We start from the raw sequence: 22,085 nt of genomic DNA, 5'->3' as shown, positions 1-22,085 counted from the left end.
AAAGGGGAGGAGGAGGAAATAAAAACTACATAGCATGGTTCAGTTATTTGAAAGGCTGAGTCAGTAAGGAGATGGGTGAACTCTGTAGAAGGCAATGCTTCAGTCAGGAGAGAAAAGTCAGTGCTTTCCTTGCATGTATTTAAAATTTCTTTGGAACAAGGAATCTACGCAAATAATGTAATCTGTAAACACTTGCACAGTTTATCAGCCTTTGCTCAAAATCTCTCACTGGCAGGGGATACTTGCAACGATAGATTCCCCAGGCTGGGAGCTTGCCTCTTGGTCTGCCTCAGCTTTTCCCCTTGCTTCACTCCCTACTCTCACCCCCAATCTTTTGCAATTCAGTGACAATCACAGTTAATAGAAGGTGTGTCTGTGATCCTATAAAGCAATTTGCATCATCATCTTTTGTGATGAAATTTTCACAGGGGAGGAGGAGCAGCAACATTTTGCCCAAGTTAAGGTTACACTGGCAATATACCAAGCAGCCCGAAGCACTTAATTTTCATGAGAGATCTGATTACAGCAGCCTGTATTTGAGTACAGAAATATGTCCTGCAGAATCTGCAGCCCCAGTGCTGCTTCCAAGGTAAGCCTAAATGCAGTCTGGAGCTTAGAGTCTTGCATTACAGCCATTGTGTCACAAGCACATGGACAGGCTAGGGTTGTCTTGCTGAAGTTACTGTACTGCAAGTACAACAGACAACGCGACTGCCACCTCTGCCTTACCACAAACATCATTTTTCTTAGCTGGGTTGAAGAAACTGCATTGCTTTCACTAAACAGAAGCCACCAGAACTTGACGGTTGACGTTAACTGTGTTGTATGTTTTTTCAGTTTGTGTCTATTATAAACAGATGACAATGCAACTCTCATTTTAACTAAAGGAACTGATAATTGACACAGCGCTATTAAAGCATAACAAACATGCAATGTCTCAGCCAGTTGAATACAAGAACTGTCAGAAATGTCTTTCTTCTGCTGGGCCGCCTAGTGCAAATACAACCTTGCTTATTAAACGAGGCCTCATTTAGTTTTGGGCTTGTCTCAACACTAGTTTTACAAGCACTTGGGACAAGATCATTAAACCCGCATATATCAGCTGAAGACCTGCCTCTCGAATTTCCTCCTAATGCTGGGAAAGGCCCTAGTTACACAATAATATATTAACTAACAAATAATTATTCTCAGCAGTGGGAAGTGAGGTATTTTGCAGCTCTCTGGTGGAGTGTTCAGATACCTTATATGAAATCTACAGAGATTAAATTCCTTAGCCCTTCTTTATAGTTGGACAGCTTGCAGGGCATGCTGCAATGTTGGCATCCAAATCTGCTTGGGGAGCAATGTGGAAAGATTAAAATTGGAATACCCATTATCATGATAATGTGTGGAAATCTGGCATATCTTAACAGAGCAGTGTGGGAAGGACATTATTGGGGCTTATAAGTAAGGCAGAGAACAGATTTTGATACCTAACATCACTAATACAGAAGGGTGGGAAAAGCTGTTATGGTCCTTCATTGGCAAGGCACAGTGGGGATCATGCTATAGCAGGGGATGGCTGGGCATTGTGAAGGAAGATGGCATTGGAGCCTACAGGAAGGGTCGTGCATTGGTGAGAGCTCACACTAGCAGCTTGATAGTTTGCCCATGCATGCGGAAGCAATATGTACTCTTCAGTTAGTCACTGCACTGAATTATGTTTTCAGTTGTACCTTGTGGAGTGAATAGCAAATAACTTTAGACTATAACACTGTCCAATCTGTTCCCCCATATGCACTCCTCTTCTTTTCCAAAGAATACACCGTACCATGCAGTAATGAGAGCATTCAAATAACAATGGAAAAAATGACTCTGATATTCTGCTGAACTAGCTTGAAAGCTGCATATCCAATTCTCTGCCTTTTTTGGTCAGTCTCTTTACACCATTTATGCCTGGTTTTAAACAGACTGGATACGATAAGAGATTCCAGCACACCTGATCCAATTTTTAAGCTGAGCTCCACAGAAAGGCAGACATTATGCAGTCTCAGAGGGGAAAAAAATAATAGTAGAACTTTCCCTGCTCCCAGCACATTTATATTTCTTAAAACCATCAACATGATACGAGAGTGGGAGGTTATACATGAACAGGAATGCAGGACACAAGAGGTCATGTCTTTCTGTAGCACTATTATCTCACATATGGGAGGTCACTTCCAGGCAATATATCAGAACTCACAAACTGTCTTCTAAGCACCTGTGAAAAACCACTGAAACCCGCACAGGCCACCTGCGAAGTGCAAAACCATCAGCCAAAATGCCACATTCACAAAGCTGAGCTATAAAGTCCTCTACAGTCCTCCAGATTCTAAAGGTTTATTGTTCTTCTGGGGTGAGCTTCTGGCACACAACTTATTCCCTTTAAACTCTGAAATGTTCTCATATTCTTTTTCTTTTCACCGTTTCCTGTCTGTGGCCAATCCTGCAGTCAGTTTGCCTTCTGGCTGGATAAACTGCCTCCGCTGTAATCCCAACATTTGCTGGGCCAACGGAAAAGATAGTGGAGCCAGATACATAGGATAAGAATGGTATGGACATTCTCACCACAGGGTTGTGCATAGCACAATACCGAGTGAAGTTCTTCCTTGTGCGCATGGCCATGATACAGTTTATACAGCACTTGAGCTCTACTTAAACCTCAGCTTGGCTGTAGATAACACACAAATCTTGTGTTATACTTCTGCATGTGGAAGAATTTTGATTAAGGATTATTTAGGGGGAGTAGAGATCTTTATTTTTTTTTCTTGCTGGGAAGTACCCCTAAAGCCATTGTGCCCACTGAACTGCAAAGATAAAGAATGGACATTGCAAATACTACAGGAGGGGAAAGCTTTTACATCACTCCTCTGTCCTGTTTAAGTTGTCCGCCTCCATGCATTGTTCCTGCTTGGGCACTGCAGTTTCTATTCAGAAATGTTCCTGCTTGAGAGTTTGCTATGTGCAGCAATAATTAACAGAACATTTGTCATGTTCAGAGCCTGGCATGGTGCATTGTTTTGCCTTTCCAACCTGCCACGAAAGGGCTCAGCTGAGTACAGTGGCTGCAATGACATGGGTCAAGGCTCCCAAGTATGCTCGGTGAAGCAAATGTATTTCTCAAAAAATAGTGCTTCAGAATAGGAGAAGCAGAAAACAGCAAGCATTTCACTGAAAAACAAACTGCCTATAATTCTTTCAGTTTTTTTGTTCTCCTTTTTGTCTACAGAGGAACCTATTTCCTCTGTTGGAAGGAACTCTGTTTATGCAGGGGTCGGGTACAAGTCTTTCATGCCTCTAAAATCTTCCACATCTTATAGACAGACAGGTGTCATCCTGTCTTCTCAGACACTTTTCATCCTTGATGCAAAGCAAATCTCACTCAACCCTTTGCAGACCTCTGAACTGTCAAAGGTCCGGAACAAAGAGACACCCTGGTAATTGCATCACGTGAGTGGGGAGGAGGTCGGAGGGAGTCATCACTCGAGAATGCATGCCCGCATGTCAGCTCCTATACAGGATCTGGCACTGGACATGTTAGATCACGCATGGAGGAGATGCACAGGGCACGCTGCTGCTGGCAGATGCATGCTGCTAAGCAGGGTTGCTTTGAAGGTAAGTCCTGGCAGGGTCTGTTCCACCTGCCCCAGCTCTGGTCTCATTTACCTGTGGGGGTGCCACCAGGAGGGATGAGCACAGTGGAGGAGCAGCAGCAGAAGCAAATCTCACCCTAAACACCTCAGGCTCAGCAGGGCTCCACTTGCCATCTAGCAGTGAACCATCTACCATCTACCATCACAACCACAGAAATAATGACCAAGGTTGACCGTTCCTTTAGAAAATGTAGAGATTTCATTTTGTCATGGACTGAAACACACATCTTGGATGTTATTTCACTTGCCAAATGGCTGTAACCTCTCAGCCTTCAGTTTCTTTTTACCAGATCAACCCAACACCTTCTCTAATACCCTGAATATACTGTTTTGTGTCTTACTGCTGTAAGGCTAGTCTATTTGTGCTAGAACAGAGTTCTCTTCATGAGAAACCGCTACCATACAGGTTACTAAGTTCCTTGTGGCTTCCTCACAAAGCAAATATTCTTGCCTTTTCCCTAGAAAAACCTTGAAACTGTCAAGGGATTAGTGTACATTAAAGAAGAAAAATATATATATATAGTGAGAAGGTCGGAGAACACAGGCACTCTTTGGGTTCCTGTGTGGCAGAGCCAGAGTACTGAAGAACACTTCTCTTCAGGCTCAAACACATAAACTGTGGCTCTCTGTACTCTCAAAGTGGTGCCAGTAATTGCAGAAGTGTGGAAAGGGAGAGGAAATCTGATGGCATCAGCCAAAGGAAGGAGAGGCATTGAGATGAACAGTGCCTCTTCAACCAGCAAGAAAAAGAGGAACCATCAGCTCTGTTTCTGTGCTCACAGGATGCTCCTCCCAACCTCAACTTCATTTAAACTTGTTTTCTCAGAGAGGTAGTTGCACATATCCAAAGTGAGGATTAATTTGTGCCACAGAAAATGAAAGGAACCCCTGCAGTCAGGAGGAGAGGGACGTGAGAAAGAGCTGAGTTTCACTGCCCTGCATTTTGCTTTGAACTTGATTAAGTCCAGGTACATTCGGAACCAGAGCTTTGGAGCAGACCCATCTCTGTTCTCAACTTGCTGAGACTTTGCTGTTATGGACTGTTTAATCAAAGAATACTGTGTGCAAGATATCACTCAAGGTAAAAATCATAGAAACAAAGACTATCCCAAGCTGGAATAGTCTCACACAAGGATCATCACATCCTACTCCTGTGTGTAGAAATGTAGAAAAAGGAGTTGCAAATGCAGTTAATAATTTAATTGTTTAAAACACTTTAAATAATATGGTTAAGAAAGCTTAACCATAGCTAAAGTGAACTTTAACCATGTAGCTCTGCACACTGGTACAGATAACCATGTCATAAGCTCAAGCACTCTTATGTTAAAGAGGTTAAAACAAGCTGGAATTGTCAGGAACTCTTTAGTTGTGGACAGAATGTATTTCAGCAAGTGGAAAGAAGTACAAAGTGATCAAGGGCTGAAAAAGCTTTTACTCTGCTCTGAGTTTCAAACAGAGCAAAATTTGCCCCAAAAATATACTGTCAGAAGCTCTTTGAAGGAATATAATATTAGAAATGCAATTATGAAATACTTTTATACCTCTTATATATTGGTCCTAAAATAATTTCTAAGCATTATTTAGCACTAACTACAGCTTTGTGTTATGTGAGTGCATTTTCCCAAGCACCTCTGACATGGTCATGTGAATTATCCTACGTCACAAGACTTAGGAAAAAAAAACAAAAAACACACAACAGTATGACAAAAGTGGACAGGAAAGGGGAAGCAAGAGAAGGACTGTGAGAAAAGGGCCAGGGAATCCACCAGGACTGGATTCCGTTTGTGCTGGATAATATTTTCTGTCACCATCATTCTCACTAACTTACCTCACCAGCATGATGTCAGGTTACATATTGTTATGGCTCTACACGATGTCTTTTTTTAAACTGTTAGTCGCCTTCTCTTTGAATGCTCACCAGGTTCACTCAGGGGGGTATTAATGTCTCCCCTCAGAGAAGCCCAAGCTGTATTATAATGCTCTAGGAATAGTTTCTGAACTCAGTGCCAGTTGCTGCTTAGATATTGTAATAGGCTGCATCTGTCAAACCATCCTTTTTAACTTTCCCAAGCAGTGGATGTTTGTGCAGTCTTTTACATGTATATAATTACAATGACACATGATTGAAATATGCTTTAAAAAGTAATTTTATAGTAAGCCTTTGTATTCTTACTCAAGAGAGGTTACTTCAGTTTCTGTCTTGTCACAAGAACCTTCCATATGGGAGATATATGGGTCTTTTCATACGGGAGAAAAATTAGTAAAGGGAACGTTTAACTAAGGAGATGTTGCGAGATGAGTGACCATTAAAGGCTCTGTCTGACAAATCAGGGAAATGATTGCCGACCACTTGTTGCTCTGGGAAAGATGTTCTGAGTTTCCCCACCCAATAAAGGCTGGGTCCGAATATTTGTTGTCAGTTGCTAGAGAGCCTGTAACTTGACATAATCAGGCGCTGATGTCAGGGCTTCATGGCTAATACTGAGCTAAGATCTTGCCAGCATTTATAGTTAACCTGTTTGTACTACAGATTGATAGCATGAAGCAAACTTAAGTCAATGTTTGCCTCTACTGTTAAAAGCGAGGAGAAAGAGAGAGGACAGTTGGTGGCTCAGAGGGCTTGATAGCCAAAGACTAGTGTCCTTGTAAATCTGATAAATAACAGACAGTCCAAATTTTTGTAAGAGCTCCAAGGTTTCCTGTGGGATTCCTTTAGATAAGAATTTGAAGGGCACTGGTCACTTCTGAAGGTACATTCCCCTCTCAAGGTCCAACGTATGAGGAGAAACAACACTTTTTTTTAAAAAAAAAAAGAGATAAAGGATTTGGCCCCTCATTGCATAGGGATGGACTCTCTACAGTCTCTACAGTAGAAGAAGCATGCCATCAGTGGATGTGTAAAGCAAGAAGGACAATTAAATATGATAGTGGTGAGTAGAAACATAAAAAGCAATGGAACTGGGAGGAAAACAAAACAAAATAAAACACTGCCATATATAGCCTCCTCACTCAGAATCATGCCCTAAATACACAGTACTGTCTGAAAGTAGTGTGTGTAGTAAAGTATCTAAACACACACTTACTGCATACTTATTAAATACTTTCCAGATCCAGCATAAAATCCTTTAATAGGGAAGAGGTGCCAATCCTGAACCTGTGATCAGAACTCAGGGTGATTGTCTTAGAGAAGGTTCCTGAAACCTTCTCGCCTCAGGTCCAAAGACTGCTCAAATGTTTAGGCTCAAACTAATCAAGTTTAGTACACTCTTGACAGATTATTTTCTCTCTTTCGTAGCTCTCCCCTGAGGTATATTAGTCAAACTCAGAAGAACACCTACATTGCATCCACACCATTTGGTAGGTAGATTTTAAAATTGTCCCCCACCTGAGCACATAAACCTAGTAACTGTTCAATTACTTATGCAATTTACATGCATAGATCAATTTTGCATTCATAGATGGATGGGCATGTGTATTAAGGAGGGGAATCTGAAAACAGTTCTATTACATTCATTTCACCTAACAAGATTTTATCATATTAAATTATAACCCTGAGTGTTTATATAAAGTGTATATATATATATACAAACAAACACAGAATTTTTCTGTGTTCACTTTACTTCTGAAGCTGTAACAGCGCTTAGCCAATTGAGAATTTGATGGTGGAGATCTGTACAAGACAGTCTTTGCTTGTCACATTTTGGGAAAGTGGGAAAGTGAGTGGGGCAGCAAGACTGACAACTTTTTCAAACTTTTCTGTCCTGTGAAAATGGTTGCTTCCATACTCTGGGTGTTTGCATTTCAGTTCACTCATTACTGCAACTTTTACTCTTTTTTTTTTTTTTTTTGGTAATACAAATGTTCAGGTTATGCAATGCACTGTTCAGATTTGATATTGTCAGAGTTTAGAAAGGAAATGTGTCACCAGTCCCACTGGCCATTTACTGGCGCTGAGTTGTTAGCAAAGCAATGCATGTGTGCTGAGTTTCTGGCACCAATTTTTTGTATTATTTTTTTAGAGAACAGACAAACACAGTTCTGAGTTTTGCAGCCAAATGTAGGAAAATAAGGCAGCTTAACATTTGAAACTGCCAACTCACTGTCAATACTATCAGTTGCTGTAGTATAATCACAAATGAAAGTACTTTTGCATGATCAGGCCAGGATAAAATTGGGTGGTTACTATAACCAACAATTCACTTCGCCTTAGAGAATTCAACAGTCATTGATGCTTCATGGAAACAGAAATATCTTCCCTACAGTCAGATGCTCTAATTACAATCTTCCTGTTTACAAAGCAGTTCCCCAATATTATTTTCAGTTTCTAAGGCTAAGAACTCCAGAAGAGGTATTTTTAGAAGGTATCCTACATTTCATATTCAGTGGTCAGGTTGAAGTTTAGGTAGCAGTAATGGCACACCTAGACTTTTCAAATTCTTCTTAGGAACCACAGAGCTACTACTAGGAGTTGCGAATGTGGCTTCGTCTATATGCCTGCAGACATGGGTTTATATTATAGGCTTATAGATTTATAGATGTATAGATTGCCTTTCAGATAAAGACCATTACTCAATATAAGATGTTAAGAATTGATCAAACCACTTGACTAATTCTCCAGTGGCATCTCCCCAGTATTGATCTAGTTTTGGATTAAGGGAAATGTATTTAAATCAAATTATGTTACCACATGGCTTTTAAAATCTTAATATCAGGGATTCCCAGCAAATGTTGGGAAAACAAAAAAAGATCTACAAAAAGAACTTCAATCATAATCCCAGAAACATTTCAGTACTTTTTCCTTTTAGAAAAAAGGGCAAAAGTACACCCCCCAAATTAATGGATCCTCTTTGCACACACATACTCATAATAACAGAAATTTAGGAACGATAAAAATTAAAAAAAAATAAAAATGTACCAGTGAGCAGACACCTGGTGTGGCACTCCAGCCAACTAGCAAAAGGAAACTTGATTAACTGAGGTGATGAGGGCTCTTTTCTGCCTCCTTAGAGCACATTTTCATTGTTTGCAAATTTCCAATTCTAACGCCCTAGAAGGTGTTAGGAGTCAAAAAAGTCTTTGCTAAAGACATTATGTTTCCTTTCCTCCTATACTCTCACATTATTTAATCAGAGACTGATGCCAGTAATCCAAATAAACAGAAATAAATAGCTCACTGTAAAACATCCAAGATGCCCAAAGAGTCCTGAAGGTGAATCAGTCTTAAAACACTAAAGCTGACAATTGCACTTGGTTCCAGAACCTCACAAGAACTAGAAAACTATTGTTTTCCCTTTGTAGATCACTTTAAGGTCAGGGTATGCTACTTCACTTGAAAATTTCAATTCTAAAAAAGGAATTGTCAAAAAGAGTATTAATCTTGCCCACTGATTATTTCAGAAGGAATGCTGTTATGGGTACTCTCTGTCCTTTTCTGGCTTTTGGCTGCTGCTGGCTGCCCTTGCTTTTATTGCTGGGATATAGCTTTATCATAGGAGCTTGCTGTGTTATATTGCTGCTTCCTACTGGTGTGCTCTTCTTTAATGTCTTCAGTTACTGTCTAATGTTTATGCCATTTGCAATATGTGAATGGAAACTGAAACCAGGACATGAAAGACATTGACAGTATAGTTAAAGCTATAAATCTATACTTTCTTTTATTCCCCTACTTCTTCTTTACTATCCTCACGTTTATTTTATTTTGTTACAGCAATGTACTACATTTGTGTTTACCCTGAAAGGGCTTAAAATTTTGGGAACCCTTTTCTTAACTAAGGAAGTAGGAATGCTTTTTTTTTCGGTTTGTTTTGTTGTGTTTTCTTTTGTTTTTCAGGCAGAGCAAGTGTTTTTCCATCCAGCACTATCTTCACAACCTCATGATGTCTTTGACAGATGAGATTATTCATTTCACTGTCTCTGCTAGTGTGGATTACTTAGGTTTATTATGATATTTTGGTCAAAGGCATGACTTTTACCAGCACAACCACATAGCTGAAACCTGTAGGAAGACTGCTACTGAAAAAAAGCATATATCATGTTCTGCTTTTTCTATTGTATTGAAATACTCTGATGTAAACATTTCACTGCCCATATAACTTCATCCACACTTCAGAAGACAGTTGAAGAAGTACAATCTCTGGGTGAAAATTTGGCCCGAATGACTTTTTCATAATTTCTTTTAAACTTAGTTGGCTATCCTGGTAAAGGCACAATTGTGATTCAGTTCCATTATGTATACAGTTTTGTTTAAGTGTTTTCTTAAAAATAAATGTATTTTAAACCCTGAGTTAATTTCAGATTAAGTGCTTTACTGCATAGGAATTTAGGTAAGTGCTTAATAGTTCTGTTGAATCAGAAGCCAGTGAGTTAATGAATCCTTACATGCTTTTATAAGTTCTTCTTTTAGACTACATATTATCAGGCTCAAGAACTACTGATGATTCAGCACAATGATTATGACACTTATTTTTTACCAGGAAATGCATTGAATGATAGCATACATTTAAAATAGAACCTATATTATAAAATCCCCCACTATATGCTAGATGGATAGAATCAAGAAATGGAGTACCCTTGTACTGAGAAGGTAATGGTCTAAAGACAAATGGATAACAATATTCATGGGAAGGGAAATAATATATATATGTATTAACCATAAAATCTCTGGGAGATGACCTGATACTGAAGGGAAGCATGGCATTAGAACCTAAAAGACAATTTTATCTACTCAGACTTCAAATGAAAAGATTGATGAGAATCTTTGTGAGAGTTACCTTAAATTTTTGATAGTCCTTCTTCCTTGCAAACAATTTTAGGTGATCTTCAAGTAGCAGCAGAGTTAAATTAACATGTTGGGATAAACTATGTGAATATGTAAAAGGTGACTGGGAAAATGTAACTGTTGAGAGTAGTGAGAAATCTACAAAGTAAAAGGGTTTTTTTAGAAAATATATACTCAAAAGACCACAAATATTTCAGCAAAATATTTTCAGTGAGTTTTAGATGGAACACAGGCTGGATCCACTGGCAGCATTTGGATTACTCAGAATCCAACCAGCAGGTCTGCAAAGCAGTCAAGAACTTGGGATTCCAGGTCTTTAACTCCATGCCAGCATCACGTGGCTGGTTCTGCAGCCCTGTGGCTCTGGTTTAGCCTCCAGGCTCCTCCAGATCCCCTGCTATCAGCTCTGCTTTCACATTTTGTTTCAGAACTAGTAGTCTAAGTTTTCCTTACTCCCTGCCTTCCGGGTCAAGTATTTTAAGTCTTGACAGGGACCTTCTCTGAGTGTCACTGCTGGAAATATGGAAGTCTGTAAAATGAGGTCTCTCAGGAGAAAAGGACTTAAGGCTCCCAGAAGTGGTGGGTGATCACATTGTGCCACATCCGTATTCCCATTTTAAAAGTATGTGACACCAAATGATGTCAAAAGCGTTAGATGCCAATGGTATGAATGATCTTGACAGTACCAGTCCTACCTGATCGTGCAGCGTAGGAGAAATTTTGATATTTGTATCTTTAACTTCTTTATTGAGTGTAACCCTTTTCTCTTGCAGAATTTCTTACAGCTAACTCTAGTAGAGAGAGATTGGGGAAACAGGCACTACATATGCAAGTCTAGGCTCTGGTAGATAGAAGGAACAACAATTAAATTAATGAAATGCACGATGATTCAGAAGTTTACTCATTTTCTACTCAACACTTGCTGAAGAACAGAAAGTATAAAGAAGATAATGGGAATTTATCTGTGCTAAGGACTAAGGATTTGTTCCTAGATACAGAGAAACCATCTCAATTGAAACTAAAGTGCGACAGCTACATCTTTCATCCCAAACAGGGTGACAGTGAGATCTAGTATGTGGTTATCAGAGCAAGCTGTTGCTGCCACTTCTCAGCTAAGATAGAAAGAAATTTTACCAAAGAAACCATCCCAGACCACTTAGCTGTAAGCATAAGTGTAGATACTACTTTTATTGTTCCAGGTGGCAAATGCTCACCATGTGTGGACAGTCTGATTGTGTACACTGTGATTTGAAATCAGCTAGACATATCCAAGCCCTCCACCACCACACCCCCCCCCCCCCAAAAAAAAAGGTGAAAAAGAATTGAGGTCTGGCTGAGCAAACAAGGATTTAAGACTGAGATTTCTCATTTCGATAAGGCATTAGCAATCTGTGTCCAAAATTAATTTTATTCTCCCAAACAGTGGAAATAATTTTGCAACTAATATTCACAAAAATCTAAACATATGTCCTCCCTTGTCCTAACACTTTCCATTTCTTGGAGCAGTTCTTTGCGTAAACCTACATTAACACACCTATAGGTATGTTAGGCAAGTAAGCCTTATATTGCTATAGAAACTGGTGTTAAACCAATGTAATCTGAGTAGACATAGCATTCTCTATGTTGATTTAGCCTCATTTAATTGCCTACTGCCTTAAGCCAAATCCTTGAAGACACTCTTAACTTCTTACGTATTAGGGTATACTCTGTCTAATCATTATACTTTTCTTTTCTGCAAAGAAGCTAAATCTTCAAATGTACCTCAGTGATTTAGAAGCCTAAGACTCCCTTTAGAAACAGCTTGCATGTCTAGCAGCCTCAGTTTTTTTTCAGGATGCTAAAACTTAAGCTTATCTTGAAAATACTATCAGCAGTCTTAAAATGGCATGAGTCTGCACCTGCATTATGCAGCTTAAAGCCTTAGATTAGAAAACAAGTCCAAAGTAAATATTTAATTGAGGATAAACAATTAACAGTTCAGAGAGATCAAAGGGAGAATTCACACTTCTGACTATGATTGTTTAAACTTGCCCAGCTGCAGGTTAGGAACAGTGACCACGTCAAGGTTGCCTTCACAGCCAGAAGCGACAGGAACTTTATCATTTAAGCAATCTCAGGTCTCTAGGCATAAGATCTGTGGAGAGACCTGAACTCCATGTTAGCTATACATTTTCCATGCCTGGGGATTTCTAACATCCCTTTTAATAATGAGCTCCAACCATAAAAGCCAGTGGTATCACAAATTCTTAAACTGTCAGTTATCTGGTATTTGCATCTCTTGTTGAGGGGAAAAAGCAGAGTGTGGAAGGAGGAAAGATGGCATGCAAGGTGATACCAAAGTCAAAGAAAGATCTGCAAACTCAAAGGCTGAAAAGTCAGCTGCTAATCTACCCTTTAACACAGAGACTCAGGAAAAGTTAGGAATGGGGAGATATCTTCTGGCAGTGTCAATACACTGACAAAGCAAAATGTTAACATGGCTTAAGACTGCTTAATGAGGATAACTCAGCTTCCCTGCCTTATACATTCATTTGATGAATTTAGTATTTTCATCTTTTACCTCACTTGGACATAATGGTATCAGCTCAAAATCTGAGACTCAAAGGTACATCATCATCATACATTCTCTGCTAAACTTAAAGACCTCAATTTGTAACGTGAATAACAACAATTTCAATATTAATCCTAGCTTTCTGAAAAGCAAGTGTTTTTCAAAAGAGATGATTTGAACAGAAAAATCATCTAAACATCTACGTAAGAGACTTACAAGATATCCTTTATCTGTGTCTTGCTACTGGAACGTGGCCAAATGTGTCAGGTCTTGATGATGGACTTGGTGGCCTCACCACAACAACCCTTTATATTGTGTGCCATGAAGCTTTGGAATTCTGTTCAAGGCTCCGGGACAGCTGGGCAATGCTGCTCCAGTTGTTGTTCCTCCCCAGTACACCGCCTCGAAAGTATTAACAGCAACAAGCCACTTCTCTGTCAGTAGCAAGGACAATCACACAATAAAATGACCGTTGAAGGTCCAAAAGACCCCTAGTAGAGTTGAAAGCAAAGACTAACCTGTGTGTGAAACAGTGTGAAAAGTACAGAAATTACGTTTTTGTTTTTTTTTTAACAGTTCAGAATGGAAAAGTCAGGCCTCCAAAGTCATGATTAATACAAATGTTTGTGTTCTTGTGCATGTTGTACAGTCTTTATTCCTGGTCTCATTCACTCAGCATGTATGCCAGCATGAATGAGAAGACATAGTAGACAGCTCCCATGTTTCCCTAAGATTACAAAGTCTTACTGCACTAAGGCTCTACTTCACATCCAGCATCACTCTCCTGTCTCATTGCCATGGTTCTTGTGACTGCAGGTATTCTTTACCTTTCCTTTTATCTTAGGATAGTTGATGTACATCAGTTACCCTAAGGTTTTTTTTTGTTGTTTTTTTTTTTTTTTTTTTTAAAGATAGAAAAAGCAGCTTTTAGCACTGAAGACAAGCCCTAAAGGAGATCCTGACAAGCAATCTGTCTTGGGGGTAATTTCCAGATGGATCCAGTGCAGAAACCACATTCCTGAAACTAGTAGATGAAAGCATGGCAGCTGACAAAGCTTAAATTTGTGACTCAGGCAAATCTGTGTTTACCCAGGTAGGATTAATACTCATACCAGCCAGAACTGCAGTCACTTAGTGCCAACGTTAATGGTTCTGGGGTTGTCCATCTAAACTGACTACTTGCTCTGCTGACTGCTATGAATACACCATTGATTTCTTCATTTATTTAAAAAATGGCAAAACAAACACTCCCAATACAATCTGGGCTTTGACTTGCTCGAGGACTGAGCTGGTTCAGTCAGGTTATGGTAATTTGTCTGTTGACATTATTCTGATGGAGAAAATGCCTATTATAAATAGGTTCGTTGCTTCTCCCACTCTAGTGGCCTCTAGCCAAAAGTATGGTCTGATTTGGGCTTTAAGAGTTTGCTCTGCAGATGCAGTGCAGCTCCAAACACTTTCTAAGAGAAAATTAATTGGACATACCACTAAGTAGAACAGGGAATCTTATAAGGTGAAATCTTCCCACAGCTCAGTAGAAGAAATGGGAGACCTGCATCCTTCTGTAGCTGGTGAATTCAAAGCCTATTCTGCCGCATGTGCCACTGGAAAAGGATGCAAATAGTCCATAGACCCACAAGCAGCCTTGGCAGTTTCATAAATAAGTAAATAAATTAATAAATAAATAGACAGGTAAAAATAAAAATAGTTTAAAATTATTATCTTTAAACCAGGTCATTTCACAAAACAGGTCATCTTGCAGACACACAAATATTTGTTCTAACATAAGGAAGAAGAAGGGAATACAAGGCTAGAAAGGAGAGGAGAAGATTAAGATTAAGGCAGCCGAGACTTAAATCATCTCAATGTGCCTGGAACCCTACTCAGAATTTCAACATATGCTTTGAGACCACTGAAAAATGAACTGAAACTGCGCATCCTTGTTGAGCTGATCTATCTGTAATTTTAATAGTTGTATCAGAGAAGCCAAACCTTATTTATTTACCAGGGTCCCTGTACCCTTCAAGTTACATCTATCGCTAATGAACACCTTACTCAAAACCCCTTTCCATGTTTCTTTACAAACTGTTTTTAGGATCAAAGATTGCAGCAATAAGATGACACATGGTGACAAAAAGGAGCCAGAAAATTCCACCCATCTCCCTGACCCCTCTGCTTACCAGTGGGAACCAAAAGTAGGGAAGCACTCTGCTGTGCCAGGTACCAAGCAGGTTGTCCAGGCATTGAAAAGCATGATAATAAGAATCAGAAACTCTCATGGGAAGAGAGATTGGGAAGACTTATATTTTCACAGAGTAGAGGATGTTACAGGAGAGAGAAAAAAAAAAGTATGTGTAATAAGGCAAATGATTTGGAAAAGGGAGACTAGGAACTAAATGAAAGACACAGGAGAGTATCTGTGATCTTATACCCCATTATTTAGGCCACTCTGGAGCAGATGGATTTCCATCTGCCTACTACATGCTTCTTCTGCCTGCATAATAAACCGCTGGCCTGACCTCTGTCTCAGGTGGGCTTAGACTAGCTGGATGTTCAATCTGATTTCTCATAGATATTCCAGTGTTCTTCTAATTGAACAAGGCTCTTCACTCAAGGTTCAAATCTGATTGCTGCGGTGATATTTAAACACATGTTTAAATGATTTGTTAAACCAGAGGTTATGTTGGTACCTGTTCAGGGCACTGTAGAAGTTGCACCACTCTTAACAACAGACCTCTGGCCACTCTGGATGGGAAAAGATGCAGGCACATGACTGTTAGCTCTGCTGGTTTTATTAGCATATGTTAACCACTTGGGTGGATGTTTATATAAAACCATCTGCTCAGTTAATCTGTGTAACTATCTGAAACAACTCCTGAGGTCAGTCTTTTAAACAAAGGGATTGGGCAGATGGTCAGCTTTGCAATGCAGGTGGAGCACTAGAGGTTTGAGGAAGCAGATATAATTCCAATATAAGCTTGAATTACCCACTTTTCTTGCAGTTGTTGGATTGTTAGAGCTATTGCATCAGTTCCCAGGCAGTGCTTCTAATAACCCAACCATATTAATTCATGCTGCTAGTAAGATCTAGTATCTGAGGCCAATCATTGGGGTATGTGAATTTGTAGAATAATTTCACTGCTCAGCTTCCAACTACCACCCCAAAGCTAGTGCCTACTGCCCCTTCAGCTGAAAAAACAACAACAACAAAAAATCACAGAACTATTTGAGTCCCCTTCTAGAGAATGTTTAAATCTCTCTGCTTAATTTGCATTGCTATGTCTGTTATTATGCCTGTGGTCATCTACTGTACCTTAGCTGAAATGGGGTGAAATTAGCCTCTGAAGACTGGTAACTCATGTTGAGCATGAAAATCACAGGAGAAAAGGACAAGCCTCGTATGGATTTTTTTATTATCCTTGAAATCTTACAAGAATGTGGGAGCCAAAGGGAAGGTAAATAGTTAAAAATATTTGTTTGGAAATGAGGTTATCTATTCACAGAAACAGAGAAAATCAGCATGGCTTTTTAGTAATTTTTTTGGTGAGTATTTTCATCAGACACCTCTACTAGATGGCTGTCCAAATAATTGGTTTTGTGGCTTGGCAGTTAAATAAAAATCTGGGGGGAAATTCAGCTGGGATCAAACATAATTCTAATCTTCTTGCCAAACAAAAATTAGAAATTGATTTAATTTGACATGTCATGTTCCAGCTGAGACGAAATATTTCATTTGAAGAACTCATACAGAAGTAGAAATATGGAGAGAAGGAGTAGCTCTAGGAACTGCCTCTAGGGAGGCAGTTCCCCCTTTATTCCGTGTCTCAAGGGCTGTCCCACTTACGTAGGATATGAGCGATTCAGATTCATCTCTGTCCTGTGTCTCCATTACTCATTTCCCAGCTGAGTGGCATAATCAGCACATATGGTTAAAGAGCAGCTCTCCAGTTATGTGCTAATGCACCTTCTCTTTGCTTATTCATAGGAGCAAGGACTGGAGCTCCAGCCTTCCAGGGAGTTTATCACTCACCAGGTGGAAGCACATTCCTGGATACTTTTCTGTGGTCTTCCCTTTGTAATATTTAAAAATTTTATGCAAAGCGGAGTTGTGGTACTAATCCCTGGGTTTCTCACAGCCCAGGCAAATGCTCTACTCCCAGGCTGTCAGATAAATGTGATATTTGTTACATCCTCCTTTATCTTTGTGGTAAAAGAAGAGGAGGATCAGGTTCTGGCCAAGTTATCTAATGATTTCAAACTGAATTTGTAAGTAACCTTAGGATAAATATTCCAAACACACTTTGCTGAAAGTTTGTCTAGCTCCAGTAATTTGTTTGCAAACTCTTGGAGAAAGAATGCCTGCCAGATATATTGTCTGGCATGGGAAAGCTCAGAGGATCCAAGAAGATGGATTGTGGTCAAAACGTTTTAGTTTTAACTTCTTTGAATGTACGCAGTATATAGTAGCCTGCATGAATACAAGACTGTTACACGAATTAGATATAAAATATATTCATGGGCTTGGAAAGACAAATTTAATGTAATATTTGCTTTAAACTAACTGTTACTAGCCATTTATGCACTTCAGATATACAGAGTCATATTTCCTTAAAAAAATATTCACACAAATTTGTTGGAAATACAGTGATGATTCTAGCCTCTAAAATACAACATTTCTGTACTCCTTGTCAACCACAATTGTCATTTAGCTAAATTAAAATTGAAGGAACTGTATAGAGAAGACAAATAGAGGAAATCTTTAAGGGGTTACTTGAAAAAGATCTAAGAAGGCATGCTGTCTCATGTGTTGCTGATGATGCACAAAAAGTCTCTCTGGAAAAGTTCAAGACAGCGTCAAGAATGCTGGCATAATTAGATAAATGACCAGTGCCTTTGGGGCACTGATGTTTTGTTACATAGAAAAAATAGACAAGACCAACACATGCATTCACATGTAGTAGGAATGAGTAAAATATCTAATACTTTCTTAATCTCAAAAATCTAAGCCAGGAGACTTTCTAAAATATGCTGATAGATCACAAGATAAGGAGGGAAAAGGGGAGCTTAGAGTGGCTTTCATCTTTTTTACTATTCCCCAAATCAATCAATCAATAAAATGAAGTTGTATTTTAGACCACACTGGAAAATGACTGCAGTCTACTGCCACCAACCTTAGACACAAGCTGAAACACAAACTCTGCTCAAAAGTCATATCAAGACCTTTCTGCTTGGATGTAACGTTCTAAAGAGAACAAGGGCATAGCTGTATGCTGCATATTCCAGGTGATGAGTGGTGGCTGGAAGAAAAGAAAAACAAAACAAAACAAAAACATCTTCTGCTTTGTGTATAATTCTAGGTTGCTAACATTATGCTTTGAACAAAATACCAGTGCCAGCAGCTTCCAGCAAATGGAAAGTCACCATAAAAAAAAATGGATATCCAGTCCATTGGCCAGCCAACATACCTGCTCAGCTACAAGCAAGAAAGCCAAGCAGTTGGCCAGTTCCCAAAGAAGCTGGCCAGGCTGTGAGCCCATCAGGCAGTTATACCATTAGCCAGGCAGCCAACTTGACTGACTTCTGACAAAAGCTTTCCAAGTAGCATTGTGTCTCCAGGAAACAACAACAATAATAACAAAACCAAGAAGTTAAAAAAAGTGAAAAAGAGTTATTTTCTGGAAAATGTGTTTTGGTGGAAAAATTGTGATCAGGTCAAGAGCCAATTCCCTCTGAGGTGCTCCAGCAGACTCCATTGCCTGAGGCCTGGAATCATTACAAAATATTGTGGATGCCAAAAGGGAGGTACACACTGGAAATACGGTGCATAGTGTTGAAGGACCAACCCATGAGGTGAGACAGTAGTAGGATCAAAAGGCTAGCCACAGATAATGAACAGAAGCCTACCCTCCCTGCTAATGGTACTCCACTAAATAAGGAAATACTGTTGCTCGTATTCTCATTACCTGCTACTGCTTTTACCCATGAGGCTAAAGCACTTGGGAAATTTTGCCTCTAAATTTACATTCTTGCACATGTAAGGGAAAAAAAAATAAAGAAAAAAAATATTTGCTAATATTTACAAACATATAAATGGTATGTTTGATATAGATCAGGAGTACAGCAGGAATCACATACGTCTTAGGCACAGCTGACTGTCACCACAATCCAAGAGCTGGACATTTTATTTCTGTAAAACAAACCCTGTATTATTACTTACCCTTGGCTTGCACACTTGTGTGTCCTGCATTGACCCTCACTGGGGTGAGTGTTGGATATAAAGCTTCTCTTCTTGTTGGCTTCACTGTCATCTCTTTCTAAATGTTCCTTTTATGGTGACTTTCATAACATCATAAAGATCTAAGAGCTCTCACAAGACCTTTATGGGACTTGATAGCAAGAAATAAAAGGGGCCATTGAACTGTGATGGACTACTTATGGGCCTTGAGTACCTTGTGCACTTCCACTGACAGAAGCCAGCATGAATATACAGCAGAGATAAGACATTTTCTTTGCAGCACAAATCACACAACCGTGACAAGCTAGACACTAAAGAGCACTGTGTCACTGAGAAATAGAAACTGTAGATTTAAAGAAACTCTTCATAAGTGCTAAATATTATTCCTGCCCTGATCAGAATTCACAAATCCTGCCACATAACCAAAGGCCATCCAGTTTCCAGGTCCCAGAGGGTCTGCAGTTGGCATTGGAGCTTTCATTTTAGCCAGGGCAGACCTTGGCAGTATCCCCATTTTCACAGTTGTGTAATAGAAATACTTTGCATTCTTCTTCCACCTTTTATCAGTGGATTGATCTCCTCTAAAGACAGTAATGAATCAATGTTCATAACGCCAATGTAAATTGGGATTTGTTTTCCTTGTTCTGCAGATGGGAAAGAACGAAGAACAAAGATGATGCAACTTATTTAAAGAAGGCTTGGGAGAGCGAGACAAAGAATTCAGATCTGATATCCAAGCCACTGCCTTAAATTTTCTGTCAATACCCTTTCAACTTCATGCTATGCAATAAACATTCAAGCTGGGCATAAATACAAAGAAAAACTGTAGCTGCTTTTAAAAATGGGTACCTAAGCTCATGTGGTCATAGGTAGACATGAGGTGTACTAAATGTTCAGGACATCTTCAGGCATGTGATTTCACTGTATCTGTGTATTTTTTGATTTTTTTTTTCTCATTTTCTAATAAGCACTTCTATGTGGGCATGCTGTGTTTTCCTTCCATGGTAGGCTGAAGTGGAGTTACCTCTAAAATTTCAGAAAATATATGTGCATTTTTGAAGGTGAACTCCGGGACAGGACATTCAGTGCAGCTGGGCATCGATGAAGTATAATTAGTAAATGGAATTCCAGCCTCACCATTCATAATGTCCAAAGGGACAAGCAGAAATTTACCATCTTGTTAGTTAACTGTGGTAGCTAATTGTAATTCTAGACTATGTATATAGCAAATCCTCATATGGAGAGTGTGAGGTTTGATGTTTGAGTTCTTTTTGTCTAAGATCACTAATGGATTAATTCAAATGTGTTGCCTAAAGATCCCTGTTGAAAATCAAGGAGTGGGAGGTGTTAGGGACAAAATATATGGTTTCTGTTTTGTCAGGCAAGGTTGTGGGACTACTAAGGAACTTAAGTAGCACAGACAGGAATATGCCATTGCTGACATGCAATTATGAGCTACAACTATAACGGATCTTTATACAAATCTGGAACAGTGAACAACACGTCCAAATTTTCCACTCCTTGTTTTTGCATTTGTCAGAGAAATGCTCTTCATAAAGACTAGATTTCTTCTAGCCAAAGTATACAGCAATACTAAGCAAAGACTATCTCAGATAGATCCCTGTAAATACTTGTCTCATCAGAATGATTGTGTCTGCGCTTTTGGTTCTGCAGACACATTTTAATTTTGTTTATCTTAAGGCACATCTACACTAAATAATGGAAAACAGTTCAGCAATTCCTAATTTAGCATGCCCATATGGCTCTGTGCGGAGGACAAATGCTCAAGATAGTTGCTCAGGACCAGAAGCTGAGCGAGTAGGAGCTGAGCAAGCTGCCACAAGAGCAAGGCAGTGGCAGAGCCAGGCTGGGAGACCTAGGGTCTCCTGGGAGACCTGAAGGTAGGAGGGTGGAGGAGCTGGAGCCTGAAGGTGGAAATGGAGGGAGCCATAGGAATGTGAGAGACGTGTGATGATGTGTTGGAAGAGGTTGTTGAGGACTGAGATCTGACACAGTTTAACGAGGGATAATTCCAGTGTCCAGAATTTCAGCGGCTGTAAGCACCTGCAGGGTGGCTGAGTGCCCTCCAGCTCCAGACAGCCACAAGCAACAACATGTCCAGCTCCTTTCCTAGCTCTTTGCCGTGTGCCATGGACATGGCACCCAGATAGCTGCACAAAAACTAGTGGTCCCACTGCAGACACCTGAGACGAGATTTAATGCCATATGTTCCACTCACGAGCCTCACGACATATGTTGTTCACTTATCTGCAGCCTTTCTGCATTCAGCTGGCTATTTGCTAGGTACGTGTGCTTTACCTGCCAGGAATCCAAAGCATTCAGTGGCGTGCCAGCATCTGGGCAATTCCTGCCAAGCTGGAGCTGCCCCTGGCTCTGCTGTTATATCCTGTCTGAACAGCTGCCAGAGCTTTGGTCTTCGCATTCTCTTGATCCATCTCACTTCTCAATATTAGTTAGAAAGTGAGCTGAGGGCACGTCATTCTGTGCCTGTTTGAAAAGGTCTCTGTGCTTCCTATGCACTATGTGATTCTCTTAGTTTCATCCACCAAGTAGCAGTGGTCTTTATGTGACCACATAAGGATGGCTTGAGAAAGCCACCCTAATTTAACTTGAAGAGTAAGTATTGCCCAGGCAAATCTGTACCACTGTAGTAGGTGGGCCACTGGACATCTGGACACAAGCTCTGGGCAGAAAGAGAGGACACATTGGGGAGGACATGGAAGTATGGAGCTAATAAAACAGATATCTAAGCTAGATGCTTATGTGTGTGTTATTAGGAAGTCTCTGGAGCATAATTCAGCATGCCAATATTGGATGCACTGGTTATGG

At 39.8% G+C, this 22,085-nt stretch overlaps 1 long non-coding RNA gene across 3 annotated transcripts; it reads left to right on the top strand.

Annotated features, from left to right (window-relative positions):
- Positions 1 to 453: 453 nt before the first annotated feature.
- On the top strand, positions 454 to 20,503 carry LOC125184886 (uncharacterized). 3 transcript variants are annotated; one of them, XR_010830196.1, is made up of 4 exons: positions 454 to 589; positions 6,967 to 7,028; positions 16,986 to 17,033; positions 19,886 to 20,503. It is a non-coding gene; the product is annotated as an uncharacterized lncRNA (long non-coding RNA). The 3 variants fall into 3 exon arrangements; XR_010830197.1 differs by lacking the exon at positions 454 to 589 and adding an exon at positions 3,267 to 3,633; XR_007169487.2 differs by lacking the exon at positions 6,967 to 7,028 and having other exon boundaries at positions 464 to 589.
- The last annotated feature ends 1,582 nt before the right edge of the window (positions 20,504 to 22,085 follow it).

This window comes from Anser cygnoides, chromosome 3 (assembly GCF_040182565.1).
Source record: "Anser cygnoides isolate HZ-2024a breed goose chromosome 3, Taihu_goose_T2T_genome, whole genome shotgun sequence".
Lineage (NCBI taxonomy): Eukaryota > Metazoa > Chordata > Aves > Anseriformes > Anatidae > Anser > Anser cygnoides.
Note: the sequence above shows the minus strand (reverse complement) of the source record. Positions and strands in the feature narration are given on the sequence as shown.